Source organism: Panicum virgatum, chromosome 7N, assembly GCF_016808335.1.
Source record: "Panicum virgatum strain AP13 chromosome 7N, P.virgatum_v5, whole genome shotgun sequence".
Lineage (NCBI taxonomy): Eukaryota > Viridiplantae > Streptophyta > Magnoliopsida > Poales > Poaceae > Panicum > Panicum virgatum.
In genome coordinates this window covers 11126495-11132843 of record NC_053151.1, presented here as the reverse complement: position 1 = coordinate 11132843, position 6349 = coordinate 11126495, and the positions used below count along the sequence as shown (strand labels likewise).

Here is a 6349-nt window from a genome sequence, read left to right as displayed (position 1 = left end):
CGGGAGGAGGCTTCATCCATACCTGCACAACGATCCAAGCAAAATTGTTTGTTATCCATGCACAGGATAGAGGAAGAAAATAAAATTAGAAAAATGGCAAGCATGAGTACAACCATATCAGAAAAAAGATTGCTAACTTCTAGAATGACACATGCATCTGGCAGAAGGATGCTCCAAAACAGCATTGACGACCAACCAGCATTGAGAATGTTTGTCCGAACATTTTGTCTCACACATATGGACATCAGCAAAAACTAAGCAGCATTGGTACATCCCTACCTGAGCTCGAGGAACCTGAACCTGGCCATGAGTAGATCCACCATGCTACTAATGTACTAGTGGAAATCAGGCACTGCATGTCGATTGGTCTCTGATCGGCATGCAGGAGAAGACAAAAAATGTAATGGTAAGAACAAAATTGAAAACTGAAAATTGGATAACAAAGCAATTTCTGCACCACGTCTTGATTACCAATCATAATCTGACCATGCACATACTACATGTCCAGTCCATTAAGATGCAAAAACTAAGAAACCTCGACCAAAGAAATACATGTATACTTATAATTTCTATATTACTGGGAGATTTCATCAGATGATCGAAGCATTGCAATTGGACTAGCTACTTAGCTAGGATGTACACAGGTTTTCAAAAAAAACATATGTGCACATCTAGGTTGTATCACTTTGAGCATCCTATAGCACCAAGTATTAATCAAATAGCTGAACCCAAAGAAATAGAGGTTTCAAACCAAATACCTGGTCCAGTTCAATTGACACATACAGATCATAGAAACAAGAATCCCATCATCTTGGTCACAATACAAGCTTTGGCACCCACCTATGGTGCACGTTATAAAGAGAGCAATCTATATTTATAAAGCTGATTCAAGCTAAGAAATGAAGGATTTTGTTGGATTCATATGAGAGGACCCTGAAATTCATACAATGACTATTGGGAAGAAATGATTACCGCCGACAATTAGGAATGAAGCCTTTCTTGCCCTCTGTTAGCCTGCTTCTGATTAGTGCATCAAATTGGGAATTGAGAACAATGGTTGACAATCCAGAAGACACATGAACAGGAGCATGGATATCACCTCCCCTAAATCCACAGGATTAGTGCACTATCATCAGTACCATCCACCGTATAATCTCAAATGCTGATATGAGGGAATTAAATAATTAATCCATCTTCTCCGTATAGCATAACCAGAAAAAAAAACATTGCCATTAACAATTAGCTATATCCTACCAGATTTGTTATTGGTTTCCAATTAACTATACCCTACGAGCATTCCCACTGTCAAGGATTGTACGAGATTCAAGTGTATACATCACTACCGGAATCCGCGTCTTTGCCGTGAGCCAGGTGCTCATGGCAAAGGCCCATTTCCTCTCGGCATAGAGTTTGCCAAGAGGAAGCACTCGGCAAAGCGCTCTCGGCAAAATTTGGCCGGCAAACAGCTCTTTGCCGAGAGCCGCCCCCCGGCCCCACGGCACACGTCTGCCGTCAGTGCTCTACGGCTCTCGGCAAAGAATTTTGAAAAAAAAAACAAGTCCACCGGCAGGGCACCGCGGGCCCACCGGCCGGCCACCGGACCTCCGTGGCCGCCGCCGCCGCCGCCGCCACCAGGTCATCACCGCCGCCGCCACTAGCACCACCACAACCACCACCACCACCACCACCACCCCCACCCCCCATGGCCGGATCCAGAAAACGGAGCTCGCCGACGCCACCACCACCACCAGAGCCGCCGCCGCATGCCACCACCAGGCCGACGCCACCACCCGGCCGCCGCCGCACGCCACCACCAGGGAGATGAGAGAGAGAGGGAGAGAGGGAGGGAGGGAGGGAGAACCTCCAGATCTTGCCGCCGCCGCCGCGAGGAAGGAGGTCGCGCCCGGCCACCGAGGGGAAGGAGGTCATGCCCGCCGCCGCGAGCCTCCAGATCTTGCCGCCGCCGGTGAAGATCTCGCCGTTGCCACCGGATCTCGTCACCGGGGAGGAAGCAGGGGCGTCGTCCGCGGGAGGCCGCCGCACCACTCCTCGAGATGCGCCGTCGCCTGCTCCTCGAGATGCGCCGCCGCCACACCTCACCCCGCCGCTGCTCCTCACCGCCGGTGAGGGGCGAGCAGAGGGGGGAGGGGAGGGGAGGCAGAGGAGGGGGGCGCCGACGTCAGGGGAGAGGAGGAGAGGAAGGAGGCCGCCGGAGGAGGAGGTGAGGTGGCGCGGGAGGGGAGACGGAGGAGGAGGGGAGGTGGTGCGGCAGGAGGAGGAGGGGAGTCGGAGGAGGAGGAGGGGAGATGGTGCGGCAGGAGAGGGAGGGGAGCCGGAGGAGGAGGGGAGGTGCTGTAGGAGGGGAGGGGAGGGGAGATAGGGTTACGGGGGGGTGCCGGTGCTTTAAGGGGAAGGAGGTGGGCTGTGGTGGGCCGAAGCGGGCCCCCCTCCGAAGTTTGCCGTGAGCCTGCCCTCTTGCTCACGGCAAACTCTCAAGTTTGCCGAGAGCCAAGCTCACGGCAAAGTCAGTTTTAATCATTTTAATTATTAAAAATAGCAAATAGATGTGAAAATTTTCCAACACTTAACATGACACCAGTTATGTTGTATATTACTTATAGAAAAGTTTTTGTAGTCAAACTCAAATTTGAATTTCTCTAAGACTCCAAACCTAATGACATTAGTTCAAATTCTTAGAAACTTCTCGCGAGATGTTCTGTTTTCTAAACAGCGTACGTGTCGAAGTGTTCAAAACATTCTCAATTTTTTACCACAACCTCCACATATGATATCATGAGCAGTTAATAAATTTCATGATTTTCAAACTTCATTTGAATTTTATACAATTTTAAAACATTTCTACCTCACGATCTTCATCATGATCAGAGAACAAAATACTTGAAAATTAGCTTCATTTCATGTATATGGTCTTAGAGGTGTCTCATCAACATGAATATCATTTTTTCACCAACTTTACTCTATGATTTCATGCACTTGCAGTTCATATCGGACGTATATGAAAAAATTACCTAGATTGAAGTAAAATTGTTAAATATAGCAAACAGAGCTAAAATTGTGCCAAATTTGAACATAAGTTTTGTATAAGTGTATGTTGATGATAAAAAGTTTGGAGCTGAGAAAGTGATGTTTTTAACAATTTTTTGCCGTGAGCCGACGAAATGCACTCGGCAGATAAATGTTTGCCGAGAGCTAGCCGGCTGGCTCACGGCAAACATGCCGATTTGCCGAGTGTTGTGTCTTTGCCGAGAGTTTTTTTTTTTGGACTCTCGGCAAACACCTTCTTTGCCGAGAGCCCAAGGAGAGGCTCTCGGCAAACCCCCCAACTCTCGGCAAAGAGGCGATTTCCCGTAGTGCATACTAAAACGTTGCATACAAGTTATAACTAAAGTGCCAAGTAAGGAAATTAAGTTTTAAAATGCAATACACTACTCAATTAACAATCAAGAACATATTAAAGCGGGCAACAACGTTGCTGCACATGTGACCTGGTAGTTGAGCACTCCAGAGCTGAAGATCAATGAACATCATCTGAATGGGAGGGCACTGGATCTACACATACAACAATTACAAATATAACTCGGAATGATTTACCAGCTATGGAAAGGAAATAAGCTTTTAACATGGATAAACTGGCTCACCAGAAGACTCCATTAGTGAGTAGGAAGGCTGAAACAACAGCAAGCCGACTGAAACAACTGGCGAGCAAATCCGAGGATGGCTGGTGATGCCCTTGACGACGGGATGGTGAATCGGGCAGACGGCAGCAAGATAGAAACTTGCACCTGCAACAACCAAGCGCCGTGGGCTAATTGTTGACCTTCAATCTCTGCTTATCAAACCTGCGAGGAACCACAATTATAGTTATGAAACAGAAAAATGGGAGGAAGAGATGAAATTAACATACTACTACCTTATGATGTTCACCGGAGCTCACCAGATGCAAAATTTAGAGTTTCTGTCCAAATGCGTGCAAATACCTGGCGGTGAGGTTAGAGTCGAGCTGGAGGAGCCGGAGACCGAGGGCGACGAACCGGTTGACATTCGTCCCCCGATCCGAGCTGGCGGAGGCGGAGGCGGGCGTGGGACCGGGGGCGGTGGCGACAGAAGGAGTTCCAGGCGTGCAGAGGACTGGGGCAGCAGCGAGGAACGGGTTCGCGAGCGAGAGGGGGGGCCGAGGGCGGCGATGCGACGGGGTGGTAGGCGGGTGGGGCGTGGGTGGTGGCGGTGGCGGAACGGGGCGCAGGAGGACGAGGGGCATGGCCAGCGGCAGTGGGGAAACGGATCCGGGACGAATGGTTTTCTAGGACCCATGATGCTCAGAGGAAAGGGCGACGTGGGGAAACCGGGGAAAGGAAAAACGAAAAAAAACAGGCGGGGTGCGGAGAGCTGTATGGCGCGTGGGAGGTCGGAGTCGGAAGCTATCTCGGGTATTCCATACCCAAGAGTATAGAATGTAAATACAAATATAGACACACACGGCAGTGCTATTCAAAGCAACCGGTCCAACCCAACCAACCAGCCGTGTCGGGTCGTTCCGCCGCGTCCGGGAGGACGAGGTCGCCGGCCTCGTCTCCACCATCGCCGTGACAGCGCTGGAGGAGCTCGTGAACGTGTGCGAGCGCATCGCCGCGCTGGTCACCAACTCCGTGGTGCGCGCTATGGTCGGGACAGGATCGAGAGGCAGGAGGAGTTCTTGGGGATGCCGAGGGAAGGGCTTGGTGCTGGTTCGGCTTTCAGCCACAGCGACCTATTCCCGTCGTCACGGCTCGTGAACTTGGTTAGCGGCGCGACACGGCGAGCGAAGGCGAATCACCGGAGGAATGGTGAGCTCATGGATTGAGCCATCGAGGAGCACGAGGAGCGGAGGAGTGAAGGAAGGGTAGGAAACGACGATGTGGGGGAAGAGAGCATAGTGGACGTGCTCTTGAGAGTACACAAGGACGGTGGCCTTGAAGACGTGCCTCTTTCTATGGGAACTGTTAAAGCTCTTATTCCTTGTAAGTTCAGTCCTTCATGTTTTTTGCTCCGTTGCACCATCAAAACAAAGTGTTTGCAACATCGGAAATTTTTAGGTGCAACATTGAAATATATGTGAAAAACTAATTAAGGAGCTGGACTCTAGGATAGAAACTTTCCACCGCAACATGAAGACTATGTTTCATATGTGGCTTAAACCGTGAAATATGCAAAAACAATAGCTGCAACATCGAAGATCAACTATTGAAATACATGTCGGAGTGTCTGATGTTTTTTCGATTCCGATCTCTGAACATCCTGTTCTTAGCATTATCGTAAATCTTATTATTTTCATAAATTTCATTTACCAATATAGCATTATGCAATATGTATGTAGGACCTGTTTGTCGGGGGAAGTGGGACAACAATCACAACACTGCAATGGGCCATGTCAGAGGTCATGAGGAACCCTAATGTGATGACCAAAGCTCAAGCTGAGCTTCGTCAAATTCTAAACGTGAAGCCAACAGTGACTGAGGACGATCTAGTCCAGATGAAGTACCCGGAGCTCATCGTCAAGGAGACTCTAAGACTACACCCACCTGGACCACTTCTTCTCGCCAGGGAGTCCAGAGCATCGTGCAAGATCCTCGGGTACGATGTGCCAAAGGGCTCCACAGTGCTCGTGAACGCGTGGGCCATTGGCAGGGATCCAAAATACTGGGAGGACGATGCTGAAACGTTGAGGCCCGAGCGGTTTGAGTGCAACACCATTGATTTCAAGGGGAGCAACTTCGAGTACATACCATTTGGTGCTGGGAAAAGAGTATGCCCAGGGGTGACGTTTGCACAACGGAACGTGGAACTCGCACTTGCTGCGCTTCTCTACCACTTTGATTGGAAGCTGCCAAACTTGCTGAAGCCAAGTGAGTTGGACATGACAGAGGAGATGGGCCTCACCATACGGAGGAAGAACGACCTGAAGTTGCATGCTATTAGTTGTGTGCCACTCCAATCGGCAAAATAGATATTGTAGCGTTCAGGATATTACATATCATGCGTGTTAATGAATTTGTAATTTCTCATGAATTCATACTGAATTATCTTCTATATGCATGATGGCAAGTATGATGTGTAACTAGATGGCAAACTATGTAATTTAATACTCTATTTAGACTCAAGTCGTGTACTCCCTTCGTCCCTAAAAGGAAGTCATTATATTGTTGATTCAAAATTTGTCTCACAATTCTTGTTATTGTTACCCCTTTGATCGAGTACATGCATGTGCATGCGACCATCAATCAACTTCAAATACAACAAGGTCGGTTCATGCGTGTTAATGAATTTGTAATTGCTCATGAATTCATACTGA

At 48.8% G+C, this 6349-nt stretch overlaps 1 pseudogene; it reads left to right on the top strand.

Annotated features, from left to right (window-relative positions):
• The first annotated feature begins 1927 nt into the window (after positions 1–1927).
• On the top strand, positions 1928–6089 carry LOC120680931 (annotated as a pseudogene).
• The last annotated feature ends 260 nt before the right edge of the window (positions 6090–6349 follow it).